Source organism: Watersipora subatra, chromosome 10 (assembly GCF_963576615.1).
Source record: "Watersipora subatra chromosome 10, tzWatSuba1.1, whole genome shotgun sequence".
In the NCBI taxonomy this organism is placed as follows: Eukaryota; Metazoa; Bryozoa; class Gymnolaemata; order Cheilostomatida; family Watersiporidae; genus Watersipora; species Watersipora subatra.
The window spans coordinates 7,356,412-7,378,932 of record NC_088717.1 but is presented as its reverse complement, the minus strand read 5'-3'; the positions used below and the strand labels follow the sequence as shown (position 1 = coordinate 7,378,932).

Genomic DNA, 22,521 nt, shown 5'->3' with positions numbered 1-22,521 from the left:
GTGTAGATTGAATCGTGTGGAGTTGAATGAGATGTTGGGGTTTGGGGGGAAATTGTGGTGTAGAGTAGGGGGTTGAATTCGAGGGGTTACGGATCCGCTCCTGGCGTAATCGGCGGATTATCTGTGGATGAGTCATCGGATTAGCGGGGGATGAGTCATCCGATTGAACGCGGATTATCGCGGGATTAGTCGGGGGAATCGTCGCGGATTAGTCGGGCGAATCGTCGCCGATTATCGGTGGAATAGTGGGGGTGAATATCTGGGACATCGAGGGCTGGATGGTTTTCCGGAGTGGATCTCGCGGATTATCGAGGAGAGCGAGAGATTACCTAGCGGATGAGTGAGGGGGTTAATATCTGGGACACCGAGGGGTTGATTTTCCGGAGATTGTTATATATTTGAAACATTGAATATATATGAGAAAGTGTTTATGTACAAAGTTATTTTTTGAAGATTTGATGATTTTGTAATGTTGAAGCTCTTGAATGGGTAAGAATTTTAAGGAATTTATTTTCGGTTTTTTTTGTATTTTTTTTGTATGTAAGATTGAAATTTGTTGGAGAAATTAATATGTTGAATGAAAGATCAGTTTTATTACAAAATTATTCACTTTAAAAGATATATTCATATGTATTATTCATTATTTCCATCGTTATTTTGTTTCAATAAAAATAAAATAGTTTATGTTTAACTTGAAATATATGAAAATATTCAAGTAGATAGGACACAATAAAGATAATATAGTATAAATGAAACATTGAATATATACATAAGAAAATGTTCATGTACAATCTTTATCAGTACTTTATAATAATTGTACATATACTTATTCTCTGTACTTTATTAACACACCTGATGATCTCTTACAGCACTTTATAATAATTGTACAAATACTTATTCTCAGTACTTTATTAACACTCCTAATGATCTCTTACAGCACTTTATAATAATTATACATATACTTATTCTCTGTACTTTATTAACACACCTGATGATCTCTTACAGCACTTTATAATAATTGTACATATACTTATTCTCAGTACTTTATTAACACACCTGATGATCTCTTACTACACTTTATAATAATTGTACACATACTTATTATCTGTACTTTGTTAACACACCTGGTGATCTCTTACAGCACTTTATAATAATTGTACACATACTTATTCTCTGTACTTTATTAACACTCTTGATGATCTCTTACTACACTTTATAATAATTGTACACATACTTATTATCTGTACTTTGTTAACACACCTGGTGATCTCTTACAGCACTTTATAATAAATGTACATATACTTATTCTCTGTACTTTATTAACACCCCTAATGATCTCTTACAGCACTTTATAATAATTGTACATATACTTATTCTCTGTACTTTATTAACACTCTTGATGATCTCTTACAGCACTTTATAATAATTGTACATATACTTAATATCTGTACTTTATTAACACTCTTGATGAACTTTTACAGCACTTTATAATAATTGTACATATACTTATTATCTGTACTTTAATAACACTCCTGATGATCTCTTACTACACTTTATAATAATTGTACATATATTTATTCTCTGTACTTTATTAACACTCCTGATGATCTCTGACAGCACTTTATAATAATTGTACATATACTTATTCTCTGTACTTTATTAACACTCTTGATGATCTTTTACAGCACTTTATAATAATTGTACATATACTTATTATCTGTACTTTATTAATACTCCTGATGATCTCTTACAGCACTTTATAATAATTGTACACATACTTATTCTCAGTACTTTATTAACACTCCTGATGATCTTTTACAGCACTTTAGAATAATTGTACACATACTTATTCTCTGTACTTTTTTACCACACCTGATGATCTCTTACAGCACTTTATAATAATTGTACATATACTTATTCTCAGTACTTTATTAACACTCTTGATGATCTCTTACAGCACTTTATAGTAATTGTACATATACTTATTCTCTGTACTTTATTAACACTCCTGATGATCTCTTACAGCACTTTATAATAATTGTACATATACTTATTCTGAGTACTTTATTAACACTCTTGATGTTCTCTTACAGCACTTTATAATAATTGTACATATACTTATTCTCAGTACTTTATTAACACTCCTGATGATCTCTTACAGCACTCTATAATAATTGTACATATACTTATTCTCTGTACTTTATTAACACTCCTGATGATCTCTTACAGCACTTTATAATAATTGTACATATACTTATTCTCAGTACTTTATTAACACTCTTGATGTTCTCTTACAGCACTTTATAATAATTGTACATATACTTATTCTCAGTACTTTATTAACACTCCTGATGATCTCTTACAGCACTCTATAATAATTGTACATATACTTATTCTCTGTACTTTATTAACACACCTGATGATCTCTTACAGCACTTTATAATAATTGTACATATACTTATTCTCTGTACTTTATTAACACTCCTGATGATCTCATACAGCAATTTAGAATAATTGTACACATACTTATTCTCTGTACTTTATTAACACTCTTGATGATCTCTTACTACACTTTATAATAATTGTACATATACTTATTCTCTGTACTTTATTAACACCCCTAATGATCTCTTACAGCACTTTATAATAATTGTACATATACTTAATATCTGTACTTTATTAACACTCTTGATGAACTCTTACAGCACTTTATAATAATTGTACATATACTTATTATCTGTACTTTGTTAACACACCTGATGATCTCTTACAACACTTTATAATAATTGTACATATACTTATTCTCTGTACTTTATTAACACTCTTGATGATCTCTTACAGCACTTTATAATAATTGTACATATACTTAATATCTGTACTTTATTAACACTCTTGATGAACTCTTACAGAACTTTATAATAATTGTACATATACTTATTATCTGTACTTTAATAACACTCCTGATGATCTCTTACTACACTTTATAATAATTGTACATATACTTATTCTCTGTACTTTATTAACAATCCTGATGATCTCTGACAGCACTTTATAATAATTGTACATATACTTATTCTCTGTACTTTATTAACACTCTTGATGATCTCTTACAGCACTTTATAATAATTGTACATATACTTATTCTCTGTACTTTATTAATACTCCTGATGTTCTCTTACAACACTTTATAATAATTGTACACATACTTATTCTCAGTACTTTATTAACACTCCTGATGATCTTTTACAGCACTTTAGAATAATTGTACACATACTTATTCTCTGTACTTTTTTACCACACCTGATGATCTCTTACAGCACTTTATAATAATTGTACATATACTTATTCTCAGTACTTTATTAACACTCTTGATGATCTCTTACAGCACTTTATAGTAATTGTACATATACTTATTCTCTGTACTTTATTAACACTCCTGATGATCTCTTACAGCACTTTATAATAATTGTACATATACTTATTCTGAGTACTTTATTAACACTCTTGATGTTCTCTTACAGCACTTTATAATAATTGTACATATACTTATTCTCAGTACTTTATTAACACTCCTGATGATCTCTTACAGCACTCTATAATAATTGTACATATACTTATTCTCTGTACTTTATTAACACTCCTGATGATCTCTTACAGCACTTTATAATAATTGTACATATACTTATTCTCAGTACTTTATTAACACTCTTGATGTTCTCTTACAGCACTTTATAATAATTGTACATATACTTATTCTCAGTACTTTATTAACACTCCTGATGATCTCTTACAGCACTCTATAATAATTGTACATATACTTATTCTCTGTACTTTATTAACACACCTGATGATCTCTTACAGCACTTTATAATAATTGTACATATACTTATTCTCTGTACTTTATTAACACTCCTGATGATCTCATACAGCAATTTAGAATAATTGTACACATACTTATTCTCTGTACTTTATTAACACTCTTGATGATCTCTTACTACACTTTATAATAATTGTACATATACTTATTCTCTGTACTTTATTAACACCCCTAATGATCTCTTACAGCACTTTATAATAATTGTACATATACTTAATATCTGTACTTTATTAACACTCTTGATGAACTCTTACAGCACTTTATAATAATTGTACATATACTTATTATCTGTACTTTGTTAACACACCTGATGATCTCTTACAACACTTTATAATAATTGTACATATACTTATTCTCTGTACTTTATTAACACTCTTGATGATCTCTTACAGCACTTTATAATAATTGTACATATACTTAATATCTGTACTTTATTAACACTCTTGATGAACTCTTACAGAACTTTATAATAATTGTACATATACTTATTATCTGTACTTTAATAACACCCCTGATGATCTCTTACTACACTTTATAATAATTGTACATATACTTATTCTCTGTACTTTATTAACAATCCTGATGATCTCTGACAGCACTTTATAATAATTGTACATATACTTATTCTCTGTACTTTATTAACACTCTTGATGATCTCTTACAGCACTTTATAATAATTGTACATATACTTATTCTCTGTACTTTATTAATACTCCTGATGTTCTCTTACAACACTTTATAATAATTGTACACATACTTATTCTCAGTACTTTATTAACACTCCTGATGATCTTTTACAGCACTTTAGAATAATTGTACACATACTTATTCTCTGTACTTTATTAACACTCTTGATGATCTCTTACTACATTTTATAATAATTGTACACATACTTATTCTCTGTATTTTATTAACACTCTTGATGGTCTTTTACTACACTTTATAATAATTGTACACATACTTATTATCTGTACTTTTTTACCACACCTGATGATCTCTTACAGCACTTTATAATAATTGTACATATACTTATTCTCAGTACTTTATTAACACTCTTGATGATCTCTTACAGCACTTTATAATAATTGTACATATACTTATTCTCTGTATTTTATTAACACTCTTGATGGTCTTTTACTACACTTTATAATAATTGTACACATACTTATTATCTGTACTTTTTTACCACACCTGATGATCTCTTACAGCACTTTATAATAATTGTACATATACTTATTCTCAGTACTTTATTAACACTCTTGATGATCTCTTACAGCACTTTATAATAATTGTACATATACTTATTCTCTGTACTTTATTAACACTCTTGATGAACTCTTACAGAACTTTATAATAATTGTACATATACTTATTATCTGTACTTTAATAACACTCCTGATGATCTCTTACTACACTTTATAATAATTGTACATATACTTATTCTCTGTACTTTATTAACAATCCTGATGATCTCTGACAGCACTTTATAATAATTGTACATATACTTATTCTCTGTACTTTATTAACACCCTTGATGATCTCTTACAGCACTTTATAATAATTGTACATATACTTATTCTCTGTACTTTATTAATACTCCTGATGTTCTCTTACAGCACTTTATAATAATTGTACACATACTTATTCTCAGTACTTTATTAACACTCCTGTTGATCTTTTACAGCACTTTAGAATAATTGATAAAAGCTACTGAAGATACAATAAACAAAGCTAGGATTGTGCTAGTCCATGTTGATATACAAGTGAGCAGTGATTATAAATGTATATATAATATTAAAATGTGAGTAAGATAAAAACTACTAAAGATACAATAAGCAAAACTAGGATTGTGCTAGGCCATGTTGATATACAAGTGAGCAATGATTATAAATGTATATATAATAATAAAATGTGAGTATGATAAAAGCTAGGGTTGTGCTAGTCCATGTTAATGTACAAGTGAGCAGTGATTATAAATGTATATATAATAATAAAATGTGAGTAAGATAAAAGCTACTCAAAATAGAATAAACAAAGCTAGGATTGTGCTAGTCCGTGTTAATATACAAGTGAGCAGTGATTATAAATGTATATATAATAATAAAATGTGAGTAAGATAAAAGTTACTGAAGATACAATAAACAGAGCTAGGATTGTGCTAGTCTATGTTAATATACAAGTGAGCAGCGAATATAAATGAATATATAATAATAAAACGTGAGTAAGATAAAAGATACTGAAGATACAATAAAACAAAGCTAGGATTGTGCTAGACCCTGTTGATGTACAAGTGAGCAATGATTTTAAATGTATATATAATAAAATGTGAGTAAGATAAAAGCTACTGAAGATACAATAAACAAAGTTAGGATTGTGCTAGGCCATGTTAATATACAAGTGAGCAGTGATTATAAATGTATATATAATAATAAAATGTGAGTAAGATAAAATCTACTAAAGATACAATAAGCAAAACTAGGATTGTGCTAGGCCATGCTGATATACAAGTGAGCAATGATTATAAATGTATATATAATAATAAAATGTGAGTAAGATAAAAGCTACTGAAGATACAATCAAAGCTAGGATTGTACTAGTCCATGATGATATACAAGGGAGCAGTGATTATAAATATATATAATAATAAAATGTGAGTAAGATAAAAGCTACTGAAGATACAATAAACAAAAACTAGGATTGTACTAGTCTATGTTGGTGTACAAGTGAGCAATGATTATAAATGTATATATAATAATAAAATGTGAGTAAGATAAAAGCTACTGAAGATACAATAAACAAAGCTAGGACTGTGCTAGTCCATGTTAATATACAAGTGAGCAGTGATTATAATTATATATAATAATAAAATGTATTATTATATATACTCACATTACTCACTCTCATTTTATTATTATATATATATTTATAATCACTGCTCACTTGTATATTAACATGGACTAGTACAGTCCTAGCTTTGTTTATTGTATCTTCAGTAGCTTTTATCTTACTCTCATTTTATTATTATATATACATTTATAATCATTGCCCACTTGTACATCAACATAGACTAGTACAATTCTGCTTTGATTATTGTATCTTCAGTAGCTTTTATCTTACTCACGATTTATTATATATATATATTTATAATCACTGCTCCCTTGTATATCAACATGGACTAGCACAATCCTAGCTTTGTTTATTGTATCTTCAGTAGCTTTTATCTTACTCACATTTTATTATTATATATACATTTATAATCACTGCTCACTTGTATATTAACTCTTTCGCTACCACGTTAATTGTTGACCAAACGATTATTCTGCCCAAGTTAATTCAAACGGATTTTCTAAAAAAATCCGATATACCGTTAGTATTTAAGCAATATCTCAAAAAATGAAAACATATATCGTTTTACTTTTAAATGTATCTTATTCAGAACAAAATTCTCCACAAGATAGGTGTAAAATTGTTTAGCAACTCTTACTCTCACAAAATTCCTGACGCTTTTCTTTGCGTTGAACAAACTCGGTGTGTTTCTTATTGTCATGACGATAACGGTCTGGTTTTACCGTTTTTGAAAAAATAATTAGAAATGGAATTGTTGAACCAAAAATTTAGTTGCACGTCATTGGCAACAAGGTTGTTTCATTGGAAACAATTATTTCAACAACATGTGGAGATTACTGTCTTCTCTTTGCAATATTTTGGAGCAGAGGATGTTCAATAGAAGATTTTCTAACAGTTATGCTAAAAATTTCTGAAACAGATACACGAGATCATGTAGTTCGAAAAACTATACTACATAGATATGATTGGAATGAAAAAAAAAATTAGTAAAAGTCTTAATAACGAAGAAAATGAAGGTGTTGACAATGTACATATTCAAGGAACTTTCCAAATTGTTAAATTACTAGAAGATCTGACATAAATTTTTTTTTTCTATATTTTACAATTGAATATACATATATACTTTATATCGAAATAAAGTTGGTAACAAATACAACCGAATATTATTTACTTTTTGATATAAGTTTTATATATTGATATACTCACACTGAGTTGGAGCTATCCTCAAAATAATCCACATATTAATCCATGTATGCCCCTTTACTAGTTCATCATCTTCATCTATTTACTGGTCGAGAAACTGTTATGGAATGGTTAAGCCAAACCAAACAGGAGAATTCCATAGGTAAACCTAGGAAAACAATCAAGTCGAATGCCAAGGCGCTTGTCCACACAACAGCCCCTGAAAACAGCGACACTCAACGAACTTAATCGCGAGTAGCCGGCTAACAGAATTCTAGCTGAAGCATACAAGCCTTATGGTATCAACACTCGATCGACCCAAATTCTCAAATATAAGTAGGTATCAAGAGATGGTTAATGAGGCAGAATATTCCATCAGATTATGCAACGCTTATATAGTGAATTGAAGAATGATGGGTGTGTCCAAAGGAATTAATGAAGCGAAAATAGTAAACAGATTTTCGCAAAATTGAATTTCGCGAAAGTGAATTTCGCGAAATTGAATTTCGCGAAATTACACATTATATATATTATATAGTCAACTTTCGCGAAAGTGAATTTCGCGAAATTGGATTTCGCGAAATTGGATTTCGCGAAATTACACATATATATTATATAGTCAACTTTCGCGAAATTGGATTTCGCGAAATTACACATATATATTATATAGTCACCTTTCGCGAAATTGAATTTCGCGAAAGTGAATTTCGCGAAAACTGTTTAGCTGGTTTACAATTTCGTGAACATAAATTACACAAATTTAATTAACCATAACATTGCTTCTACTTACTATATAAGCAACGAGAAAGAATAAGTTTTTCATCTCATTTTATTTATAATAGTTTACAATGTGTGCTCGAGACAAAAACGTGGATAGACTCCTAACTCAGACAAATTGCATCGACACGTGTGTGGAGATATGGGGCTACTGCCCTTGGGGTAGAGAGGTAGATCCTGAAAAACAGAAGGCTTTTCGAAACAAGATCAAGCTTCAAAAGAAAGTAAGTATTACATTATAATATTTTACTAAATTATATTTTTGATTAACCCTTTCACTGCCGTAGACGCATTAATGCGACTTTCCCAGCCATTGCGTAGTTACCTCATTTTATTATTCGTTGACAGCATAACCCACGGTCTTTCAGACTTTTATGAAATTGACAGTGTTGTCTGAAGATTTGTCTATAAAATTAACCTAAAGTAACGAATCAATTTCAAACTTTTGTTAGAGAACTTCTAATTTTATAACGAACATTTTTTGTGTGAGTTCATTAATTACCGCGCGCGAGTCAGAAAACAGGTAATTAGTAATGTTGATGGCATTATAGCCATTTCAGATTCAGATTTTCGTGATTATACAGATAGTTAAAGCAGCAGCACTGTCTCTGAGAGTAGTGAAAGTAATAATTTTGTGAGAGTAAGAAACACGGAAGATCGTTTTAGCTTCGCATCGATCATAGCATCACACAGCTTTATCATCGCACAAAGTATAGATTCGTTGAATTTTTGCATAGCAATGATGGCTACAATGTTAGCAAATTAAAATATGTAACAAAATTGTTCTGAATAGAGATTGAAATTGGAAAAAATACTGTTTACATACCATGAAGCAATATCGGCAATTTTCGGTAAAATGGCTGGTACTTGGCAAATACCCAAATTTGTACATGCTCGGCAGTGAAAGGGTTAAAGGAAACTTGAGAATATAAACTACATATTAAATATATTTCGAATTATAGGGTTTGCTTAAATGAAACAATTAAATTATACAAAGTAATTTGGAAATTATTGTAGAAATCATTGGTCATGCAGCAACAAAGAGAGGAGTTCTTTCGTAACTTCGATGTTACATTGACTTTAAAAGTAAGTATTACATTATATTTATTTCGTCTAATATCGTTGTATAATGATAAAACATGTAACTAAAGATCAAATACATTCAACAAAATTCACTCCAATTGGTATGTAGGAATGTTAAAATGAGTATCAATCTGTGAAAACAGTAATTAATATTTTGTATAACTCCACTTTAAAACAAAAGGAGTTGGAATTGAAATTCAAAGTAAGACCTGACTGTGTTTTAATTTGTCTGCATGTTCTACTCTGACTATAATCAATGCAATTGTAGGATCCTGGGCATCACCGAACTAAATATAGTCCTTTTCGGAGAAGGCTTTATGAATTTGAATCTTCAGTAAGTAGTACATTATATTTATTTCTTTATTTTAACTGAATATCCTCCTCTGTCTGTGTGTCCTAGTCTGACTATGTGATGTAACATATTTGTTTTTCTTATTGTCTGTATGTCCTACTCTAGCTGATTGCATATCCTATTCTGTCTGTATTACATCTTGCATATCATTCTATGATTCGATGACTAATGCAATTGAAATTTACAATTTAAGTTGGAGTCCATTGTGAATGTGGAGTCTACTATCTCAGCAAGGTTATAGTAATCCATCCTGACTGTAATCATTGCAATTGCAGGCTCCCGTATCTCAACAGGAAGATTCCATTCAGAAAAAGGATGGATCTTCTTCTTCTTCAGTAAGTATTACATTATATTTGATTTTTAGTTTGAATGAATGATCTAATCTGATTGTATGTCTTACTTTTACTATATCTCACTAAAAATAATGTATGTTTTGATTGTAGACAGTTCATTCTCATTCGACAATGAAAGAAGAAGAAGAAAATTGGGATTGAATGAAATTCAAGAAAGATGTATTCCAAAACTTTCCTTTTTAAAACGAATGACAGAATGATTTTGAATTTTTTGTAACATTTATAGTTTATATTTTATAATAAAAACTTATCTCTCATTCAACCAAATATATAACAATCTCCGGAAAATCAACCCCTCGGTGTCCCAGATATTAACCCCCTCACTCATCCGCTAGGTAATCTCTCGCTCTCCTCGATAATCCGCGAGATCCACTCCGGAAAACCATCCAGCCCTCGATGTCCCAGATATTCACCCCCACTATTCCACCGATAATCGGCGACGATTCGCCCGACTAATCCGCGACGATTCCCCCGACTAATCCCGCGATAATCCGCGTTCAATCGGATGACTCATCCCCCGCTAATCCGATGACTCATCCACAGATAATCCGCCGATTACGCCAGGAGCGGATCCGTAACCCCTCGAATTCAACCCCCTACTCTACACCACAATTTCCCCCCAAACCCCAACATCTCATTCAACTCCACACGATTCAATCTACACCCCTAGCCAATTTAATTCACAACCCCCTTTTTCTATCCCCCCGCTGGATCCGTCACTTTTGTGTGTAGATCTGCTCTCTATATACTACTCACGCATCTGAACTATCCTTAATTTATGTGCTGCCCCCAATCATCCACACAGATAAACGAGCTATGGGACATATACTAAATAGCACTCACCTCGCCAACACAATAACCAAACATGACAAGAGAGGATATGAATATGTACTAATACTGGAAACAGAATTAGGCTGAGCAGGCGCGCAGTGGCGGCACTTGAGTCTTCAAGCTGATGAGCAGAGGCTCACCATACACAGCCAAGTAATAGTCAAACTTATGAAATAGAACACAGTTTACAGAAATAACGTAAAAGCTGTAAATGAATAAAGCAAAAATATTTCATTCATAGTAACTGAGTGTGGAACGAAAGGTACCAAATGAGAATCAAGGAAACATAGTGCAGCTGGAAAAAAGTTTTCTGAGCAGCTACAATAAATTAGTAGAGAACTAAATGTAGATGTGAAATAAATAGCAAGTATGTAAACTACGAAACAGATGATTTTGTAATTTTTCAATTAATACAAAATGTGAAAACCAAATAAAAACCGTTAGGACCTGATAAAAAGCAGTACAACAGTCGCCAAATATTTATTTCAAGAGAAATGTTTGTTGAAATGGTTTGGCGGAAAGCATGGTGTTTATAGGGGCATAGTATTTCGCAGGCGCAATGTATCAATAAATACCTCATTTAGCTCAAATTTTATCATTTACATGTACATGTATCTGTTAACGAAACCGTTTTTACCGTGTAGTAAATTTGCGTAAAATTTACGAAAAAGACTTTCCATCACTAAAGCAAAAGGGCAACTCCTCATTTAATGTTGGTGGCAATGAGAAGGGCCAAAAATAGGATAAGAGCAAAGGCTAAAACCACACTAGCGAGTCGATCAGGGCTTAATTATCTAACTAAAGAATTAAAACTATGAAGTATTCTAATGGCTAACGAAGAAGGGAATTAATGCAAGCTAAAATGCGTCCGCTAAAAAACTATGAGGCACTCGCTATATCTTGGACGTACAACTAGAAAATCCTTTGAACATGAAGAAAGAATATTTGTTGGTTCTTGTTTTAATATTAACTCTTTCCCTATATAAATTAATGTATCACAAAAAAGTAGCCAAATTTTAGATTATGTATTTACTTGCAAATAGCAATTGTTTTTTTATGTAACCGCCATTTTGACCTACAAATTTCAGCTATTTGTAACCATCGATCATATGTTGTGTTTGCTTCTGCTCGCTTATATAAACAGTTGTTTTTGCATTTGAGGGACAGTCGAGACTTGGCTAGTATGATGAGACGTACTATGATAGTATAATAAATTTATTTAAGTATAACACATCTTCTTTTGTAACTTAGACAGCTTGGCTTTAAAGGTGTGCTAGTCTATACACAGACTGCTATCGGCTGCTATATAGAGTCTGTATTTATCTGCTCTTTTTAGAGTTGCGCTAGTATAGATACAGTCTGCTATCGGCTGTAATATAGTCTGATTTATCGGCTCTTGTTGGAGTTGCACTGGTATAGATACAGACTGCTATCGGCTGCAATATAGAGTCTGATTTATTGGCTATTGTTGGAGTTGCAGTGGTATAGATACAGTCTGTTATTGGCTGTAATATAGAGTCTGTATTTATCGGTTCTTGTTGGAGTTGCACTGGTATAGATACAGTCTGCTATCGGCTGTAATATAGAGTCTGAGTTATCAGCTCTTGTTGGAGTTGCACTGGTAAAGATACAGTCTGCTATCGGCTGTAATATAGAGTCTGTATTTATCGGCTCTTGTTGGAGTTGCACTGGTATAGATACAGTCTGCTATCGGCTGCAATATAGAGTCTGATTTATCGGCTCTTGTTGGAGTTGCACTGGTATAGATACAGTCTGCTATCGGCTGCAATATAGAGTCTGATTTATCGGCTCTTGTTGGAGTTGCACTGGTATAGATACAGACTGCTATCAGCTGCAATATAGAGTCTGATTTATTGGCTATTGTTGGAGTTGCACTGGTATACATACAGTCTGCTATCAGCTGTAATATATAGCGTCTGTATTTATCGGCTCTTGTTAGAGTTGCGCTTGTATATATATATATATATATATATATACCAGCGCAACTCTAACAAGAGCCGATAAATACAGACGCTATATATTACAGCTGATAGCAGACTGTATGTATACCAGTATGTATGTATGTATATATATATATATATATATATATTTATTTATTTATATATATTTATATATATACAACTTTTCATTAAATGTTGGTGGCAGTGAGAAGGGCCGAAGAAAAGTTAGGAGCAAAGGCTAAAACCACACTAGCGAGTCAATCAGGGCTTATTTATCTAACTAAAGAATTAAAATTATGAAGTATTCTAATGGCTAACGAAGAAGGGAATTAATGGTAATTAATTAAACTATAAGGCACCCGCTATTTTGGACTTACAACCAGAAAATCCTCTGAACTTAAAGAAAAAATATTCATTGGTTCTTGTTTTAATATTAACTCTTTCCCCATATAAATTAATGTATTACAAATAAGTAGCAAAATTTTTAGATTATGTATTTACTTGCGAATAACATTTGTTTTTTTTAAGTAACTGCCATTTTGACCTACAAATTTCAACTACCTGTAACCATCGATCAGAACAGTAATATATATGTATATATATAATATATAATATTATATTATTATATAATATAATATATATGTATATATATATTTATATATATATATATATAAATGAGGTAAGAGATGACTAAAAATGAGTTTTTGTTACTAATAGTTTCATGTACAGAGTACAATCATCAGACAATAACTCATACTAAAATGACTACCTTATTGCCAACGTTAGGGCTCACATTCAAAACTGCATCATTAAAAGATTAAAATATTAAAGTCGGGGTACAAGCCTGTAGCTTACTTATGAGATAGAGAGCTTCTAAAAGTTATGGTCCAAAAATAAATTTTACAAAAAAAAATTAAAATACAAAGAGTGTTTATGTAATACTGTCAGCTAAAAGAAATTTTCTATCATGTCTGCAGGTTGATATTATTTCCTGTCGTTTATTCAGACTGCTCTTTTCAGGGTGCATAATAATGTAATATTTTTCAAGCAGGCACAAGTTGCACAGATTAGAAGTGTTGTTGTATGCAGCAGATTGCTTGACGATGCTCCATTTAATGTCATACGCGATGTTGCGATCTTTTAGCTCCCATATATGTTTGCTAAGGCTGGTTTTATTTCTCTTGTTGGTGTCATTAAATGTTGCTCTGTGGTTAGAGTAGCGAGCCTTAAACGTTGTTTCACAAAGTCCAATATATGACTGGTTTTGTTGATTAGCATCTGTAACAGTCGCTTGGTAGATGATGCTACTGGACAGGCAATGTCCTTCCAGCGGGCATTCCTCCGCTCTTCTGCAGTTCTAGGTTGTTCTTGTGATGGTATCTTTATTTGCTGCACTCTTAATTAGTCGTTAATTATGACTATCTATGATGTTGCTGATATTTCCCATGCAGCTGTAGCTGAGTTTTAAAGTATTTTCATTGAATATCTTTCTGAGTGGGTGGCCTTTACAAAATACTTTGCGGACCATAGTTATAAAAACACGACCCACATTTGTACTCGTCGCAGCATTGAACGGTGGGTTGTACCCATAGAGTTATCTCCCCCTAGAGTGATAACTGTGCATCCAACAACACAAGCGTTTCCGGTGCCAACAAGGAGCGTTTAGGCCATGCCCCTTTTTTGTGCTATTCAATCGTAGTGATCGACAGAACCATAACGCCAGCCATGAGAATGATCATGAATTTCCAGTTAAGATAGTAATTATTGCTCATATTAAAGAAATGATGATTATAGTTTATTACTCTAATATATGCTTATTATTTAAAGCAATTCAATACCTACATGCATTGCAAAGGCACTGAATAGATGCTGTTAAGTAAGTGAGTTAATGCAATCATGCATTATATTTAGCATTACTTGCTAACTATTTTACATTTAAACACATTTGCAGTTTCATTTTTCTTCTTAATTCATTTTAACAAAAAACTTCTTTCATGATATGAAATTTAGAAGTGGTAGTTGTTTGAAAAAGCTTGAAAAAATTTACAGTTGTTTTTATTTTCTCTCTTCTTTTCATTTATTTCAATTACACAAAACACTTTTCATAATATGTAGTTTGAAAGTTAAAGTGGTAAATGTTGTTATATGTTAAATAAAAATAAATTATACTTAATTCTACTAACTATAATTATATAAAAATAAAATAGACTTTTTTATTACCTTATTTATTAAATAATTTTTTATTGTAATCATAGCTAAACAGATTATATTTAGCCATTACTTGCTAATTATTTTACATTTAAACACATTTACAGTTTTTTTTTCTAATTCATTTCAACAAAACACTTCTTTCATGATATGAAATTTAAAAGTTGTAGTTGTTTGAAAAAGCTTGCAAACCTTTAGAGTTGTTTTCTTTTTCCTCTTAATTCATTTAAACTGCTTAAAAATATTTTCTCATGATATGAAGTTTAAAAGTTAGAATAGTAAATGTTATATAAAAATAAATTTTCTGTCCAAATACTTTTTTATTGCTTGGGCAACACCGGGTAGTACAGCTCATAGTTGATGGCAAGTGATTAGCTTCCCATCACACCAATGTAATACAACCCCAGTATGACTATGTATGTTATCTATGAGTAACTGCTTGCATTACCTTCACTTTCACTCACTATCTATTCAGTGCCTTGGCAAGTCATGTAGGTATCAGGGATTACGTGTATGTCACAATTTCCATTTTCATAATTCATCTCCATATCAATTCCATTTCCCTACTTCATTTCCATAGTATTTCCATTTCCATATTATTTCCATTTCCATAATTCATTTCCATATTATTTCCAATTCCATAAAAGTTCCATAATTCATTTCCATATTAATTCCATTTCCATAATTCATTTCCATATTATTTCCATTTCCATATTATTTCCATTTCCATAATTCATTTCCATATTATTTCCATTTCCATAAAAGTTCCATAGTTCATTCCCATATTAATTCCATTTCCATAATTCATTTCCATTTCCATAGCATTTCCATAATTCATTTCCATATTATTTCAATTTTCATACCATTTCCATACTTGTAAAATAAAATTTCCATATTCATTTTCCTAAAGTTATGGGAATATTTATGTTTATGGAAATGAAAAAGTAAGCATTTCCATAATATGTTTAGCAATCCCTGGTAGGTATTGAATTGCTTTAAATAATAAGCATATATTAGAGTAATAAACTATAATCATCATTTCTTTAATATGAGCATTAATTACTATCTCAACTGGAATTCATGATCCTTGTTTAACCCTTCTCATGGCTGATGTTATTGATCTAGTCAATCACTACGACTGACTAGCACAAAAAAGAGGCGTGGCCTAAACGCTCCTTGTTGGCACCGGAAACGCTCGTGTAGTTATCACTTTAGGGGGAGATAACTCTATGGTTGTACCATATGATATTTCTTTTTCTGTTAGTTTTACGATTGCTGTGTTGAATTGGAGTGTATACCAATTTATGGTGGTATCTGCTTTTGTTTAAGGCCTGTTGATATATGCCAACTGTTTCTTTGAATACAGTCTCACTTGATGATATAGCGGACAGGCGCTTGTTGATGGAGTCTGGTATGTTCTCTAATATCTGAGGCGGGTGGTTTGATTGGGTATGTATATAACGAGGGACGTTGTTCGGTTTATTGTAAGGCTTGTACCTGTTCTGGTTGATGTCGAGTGTAATGTCCAAAAATTTCACAACTTTTCTGTTTGCCTCTATAGTTATTTTTAAAGCATACTTGCTAAATATTGCACAGAGTTCTTTCTTTATCTTCTCAGCATGTCTGGGGGTGCACCTAACCACTCCCAAGCCGTCATCTCGGTATAAGCCAAAGTTGTTGTCATACTTGCTGCTGATCTTATGCAACATAAATAATCCAATCAGCTCGCAGGTCTCGGCACCATCATATGACCCCATTGTTACATCGAACGAGCTGTCTCTACTGTTTTTTATCCAGTAATTGTCATTGTTTATAAGCACAGATCTTTTAGCATGTGTAATTATGTCACTTGTGTCAGCATCTATTGGGGTAAAATCTGACGCATAGTCTAGTGCTTGGTTCATTAGGTCTAATGTGATTGAAGGGTAAAAGTTAACGACATCAAATGAGATAAAGTTCATAACTTTCTTGCTGTTGCTCCTTGATTTTAATATTTTAATCTTTTAATGATGCAGTTTTGAATGTGAGCCCTAACGTTGGTAATAGGGTAGTCATTTTAGTATGAGTTATTGTCTGATGATTGTACTCTGTACATGAAACTATTAGTAACAAAAACTCATTTTTAGTCATCTCTTACTTTTTTTATATTTTAGCTCTTACTTCTAGTAATAGAGCACTATGCTAGAGAAGCGTGACATTACTCTATATATATATATATATATATATATATATATATATATATATATATATATATATATATATATATATATATATATATATATATATATATATATATATATATATATATATACAGGACAGATAGCGCAGTTGGTAAGGTATCGGGACAGTGATCAATAGGTCCTAGGTTCAAACCTCAACAACTGCACCCTTCTGACGATCCTTAGACAAGACCCTTGGTGGTGTAACATCTACAACTTCTATGATGAGTGCAATAACCAAAGCCATGCCGGCTTAGACATCGCCCGCTCAAACAAGGTCCGCACTGCCTGTAGCTGAACCAAAACAAGGCAATGAAAAATGGGCTACTGGTTCAAAACGGATGAAATGGGCTCGAACTGATAACATGGACCTCATGCAGTGCTACTTTATGAGTGAACCTAAAAAGTGGGGCTACATGGAAAGGATGCGTCAACTGTGGAATTGCCACTAACCGCTAAGCAACTTGTAGCTCAGAGGAGTAACATAATTAAGCGGCACCTCATGTCGGAACTTGAGGTAGATGAAATTAGGGAACAGTTCACCAAGTAACCTCGACCAACGAGGAGTGCATATCAACACACACTGTCACACATACACAATCTTGTGTTGACTCACGGATTGAAGAAGACATGCACTTTGAACTTGACCCAAAGGTGAAAGAGCTTGCAGAAAACATCATCAACAAGATGCCGCCTACTAATGATTATGGAAGCAGGGTACCACTACGGATAGTTAGCAAGGCCACACCTAAGAAGCTGTCAGAAGACATTAACTTGGCACTGGAGACGATCTCAACTGGATCGATCAGTGAGACTAATGCCCATATCTACAGTACGGCAACCGTCGTCTTGGAGGAGATGGGTATTAAGCCACTGTCAACAAGGCTTCAAGCCATTCCATCTTGGCAGCTGAGACTACAGAATAAGATCAAGGACTTGCGCAAGAAAGTTAGTAGGCTCAGTGAGCGATCTAACCATAGTTGGAATCGTCCAAAAAGGGAAGCCACAATAAAAGCTCTAGAATCTGCCAAACAGCAGCAAGTAGCACTCTCCGCATGACTGAAGCGGTACACCAAAGAGCGGGATAACAACAGAATGAACAAACTGTTCATCAATAATCCATCTAGAGTGTATTTCCAGTTCAAAAGTGAACAGCGGAGGCCAATGTCAGATCCTCCCTGATCTAGCACCTCAAAGTTCTGGAAGGACATCTGGGAGAAAGAGACTACTCATAACACCACTGCAAATTGGCTAAAGAGGCTTAAAGAGAGCCATCAACACACTGTGGATCAGCAAGGATTCACCACCATCAGCGACGTAGACATCAAGTGCAGAGTGCAGCATATGAAAAACTGGGCAGCACCTGGCCATGACATGACTCGAGCGTTCTGGTTGAAAAAATTGACATCACTTCACACTAAAATGGCTAAGCAGATGGAATGCCTAATAGAAGGAGGCGACCATCCGGAATGGCTGACCAAAGGACGAACTGTACTTCTGATAAAAGATCCAAGCAGGGGCCGATTCCCAAAAACTATCGACCAATAACGTGCTTGCCCACCACCTGGAAACTGCTCTCAGGAATAGTTGCAGACAAACTGGAAGAGCATATGAGTCACTATATGACCAGTGCTTAGAAAGGAATTGGGCGCGACACCCGAGGAGCCAAACATCAGTTACTGGTGGATCGGACGGTCTGTCAAGACTGTAGGAGAAGGCATACCAATCTTGCCATGGCTTGGATTGACTACAAAAAGGCCTATGACTCAATTCCCCATAGTTGGATACTTGAGTGCCTCAGTATGTACAGTGTTTACCCTGCTCTTGTGGCATACATCAACATGTCAACGACCAAATTAAAAACGGAACTGAAGTCTAATGGCAAAAAGCTGGCGAGTGTAAAAATTAAGCGAGACATCTATCAAGGTGACTCCTTATCACCGCTGCTTTTCTGCATATGCCTAAACCCTCTAAGCAATATGCTGGAGAAGACTCAATATGGGTACTAGTTTAGGAGTGGCACCAAGATAAACCACCTCTTCTACATGGATGACATCAAGTATATGTATATATAGATATATATATATAGATATATATATCTATATATATATATATACACATATATATATATATATATATATACTCAAAATATGTAGGATGGGAGGCCCCCTAATAAGAGGCCTTCGTATATATAAAAATTATTTAAAATGTGTATAGCAAATTGATAATAGGAGGCGGAACAATTTTGCCTCCTATCGTGGATATATTTTTAATTTCATTAGAGGTAGTTTTGAACTTGGAGTTGTCTCCTCGTTGATCTGTATCCAAAATTAATGAATTATTTGGTAAAATTTGTACACACTATAAAAGTTAAATCTCCTTACACCAAAGTTTGCCATAAAATGCACAACTGATGGCTGCCAGCCGAGCTTTTATAGGCAGGTTTTTATCAGGCATGAAATCAAAGTGTTTTGTGATGTAAAAAAAAAACAAACCAATTATGAATTGAATTACCAAGAAGTTGTTTGTGAATATAAAACCACAAAACTGATGGTTTGATTTCGATGATTGTAGTCTATCTTTCGAACTTATCTGTAAATTGGCTACTTTTCCACAAAGTACAAAAATTCATAGCATTTTATTTATTGCACAACAAATATAGTTTGCAAATGTGGATGTTGGCTGACTGGTTATGGCAAAAAGGGACTGAATGGTAGGTACTAGAACAGCTGGTTTACCTAACATTTTTATCCAAAAAGTTGTAAATGCTTTAAAACCAACTAAATTAGTTTGTAATTTATGATCTCCCAAGGGTGCCAAAAATAAATAGCACACATCAATAAATTTATGCAAACATAGTATGATCATGCAGAACTACGCTAAACAAATTGTCTATGGATATTAATGTTAATTAATCAGCAACATATTGACACATAATTAAAAAAATACGATACAATAACAAATAAATTTAAAAGATAATTTCTACAATAGTAGAAACACCATTAATCAGACACATACAAAATGTTCACAATGTGTTTTTATTATTTTGTATGATTCATCAGTGTCAGTGTATAAAATATAGTTATAATGTTTTTTTTTGTATTGTAAAATCATACTATTGAGAAATATGGATACATACCTATGTATATATACGTATGTACATGTATATAATTTAAGTGCGCATGTAACAATCATAGGATATGGAATGTTCAACAATAGAAAGAAGGTAAAATTTGATTTCACCCTAACATTCTTAATCACTGCAAAATAATTTTGATGAAAAATTTGCAAATCTGATGCTTCTATGGAAGGAATCGTTTTTACAGGGGAGATAAATCCTAAAATATCATTTTTATCAAATTTCTCATAGAAGTGGGAATGACAGCTACGGCACTTCTTCAGCTTTGAATTATCCATACAATAATTAGTCTAAATCACTGCATAAATTTCCACTGAAAAATGGTGCCAATGGAAATGCAAGATAAACTGCCTTGGCGCACGGCCTATACTGCATGAAAGTGTTAATCGACTTCTTAACAAGTGTTCAGAAAACCATGAACAGGCCATTAAGCATGCCACTAATTAACAAGCTTACACTGTTCTGTGTACAATTGAACAAACATACTGTGAGAATCGCATGCAGCTAGTTTTGCGATGAAGGCAGCAAAACGCCAGTTATTTTGTCTTAGTTCATTGGCTACTACTACAATGATGCATCAATAGTTACAAAGAAAACATTTTCTTGCTTCTACTAACATTTTATATTTATATAATCGTAAATAATAAAACATTGCCTTTTGCCAATAAAATGCTACCTTATCAAGCAGAGAGTGTTTAAGTGCATTACTTCATCTAATGAAGAACCAGTTCAGACATTCTTTTTCTATCTGTTTTAATAAAAGTACATTAAACAGAACAGACACTAGTCAATAATTTTTATAGTATATGGCATTTTTGTCTGGGCCTCTGAAGCCAGGGTTAGAGATTTAGAAATCATTGTTTTTATTGGTTTCAAATGTGTGGTATACAGCTTAAGAGTCGACTACCTTAACGCATGCAATAATGAGCTGCCTTCTTTAAGGGTAGAATAATTGTAAATATACTTATTATCTGCACATTATCGACACACATGACCATTCCTCAAGATACAGCGGACTGCCATGAGACTAGTAATAATAATAATAATAACTGTAAAGTATGAAGGCCGCAGTCTGAAGAAATACACAATGACCAGAGTGAAGAAATTATACATATTTTAAATGAACTGATAACTAACAATGAGGAAGACATACAAATATAGAATTTAGAAAAAAATGGAAAGTTGCTATGCTAGATAATAAACACCGAAACTGATGAATGAAAAATAACAAATAAAAACAAGTAATCAGAGAGTACGGGGACACAAAAGTGGATGACAAGAAGAAGCCTTTAGAAAGAGGTAGATAGTCTAATAACAGCAGCACAAGACTAAGCACTGCAAACCAATGTCAGGAAAGCATGGATTGAGAAGAGTACGAATGATGTTAAATTCAGATTGTGTAAGACGAAGGATGTACCAGCCATATTGTAAATGAGTGCTCAAAGATTGCACAAACATAATACAACCGTCGACATGATCAAGTGACTGCAGCAGGTTGCTGGACTTTCTGTGAGAAGCATCACATGCCACACACAGCATATTGGTATAACCATAAGGTAGAGCCAGTGTCTGAAAATGACAAAATGAAAGGTTTAGAACTAATCATAAAAGAAACAACAGGGGGTTAGATTAGTTGTATAACCATCCCAGGTGATGCAAGAGTAACAAAAAAGATATAAAGAAGATGTACAA

The 22,521-nt window shown here is 32.5% G+C and overlaps 2 protein-coding genes and 1 long non-coding RNA gene across 3 annotated transcripts in view; 1 reads left to right on the top strand and 2 right to left on the bottom strand.

The window, feature by feature from the left end:
• Positions 1–22,521, bottom strand: part of LOC137405686 (type-1 angiotensin II receptor-like) — a 159,343-nt gene that overhangs the window by 53,966 nt on the left and 82,856 nt on the right. The gene's annotated exons all lie outside the window — the stretch shown is intronic.
• Positions 1–22,521, bottom strand: part of LOC137405689 (ATP-dependent (S)-NAD(P)H-hydrate dehydratase-like) — a 232,414-nt gene that overhangs the window by 190,711 nt on the left and 19,182 nt on the right. The gene's annotated exons all lie outside the window — the stretch shown is intronic.
• On the top strand, positions 9,724–11,045 carry LOC137406428 (uncharacterized). Its single transcript, XR_010979869.1, has 4 exons — positions 9,724–9,769; positions 10,035–10,100; positions 10,394–10,453; positions 10,562–11,045. It is a non-coding gene; the product is annotated as an uncharacterized lncRNA (long non-coding RNA).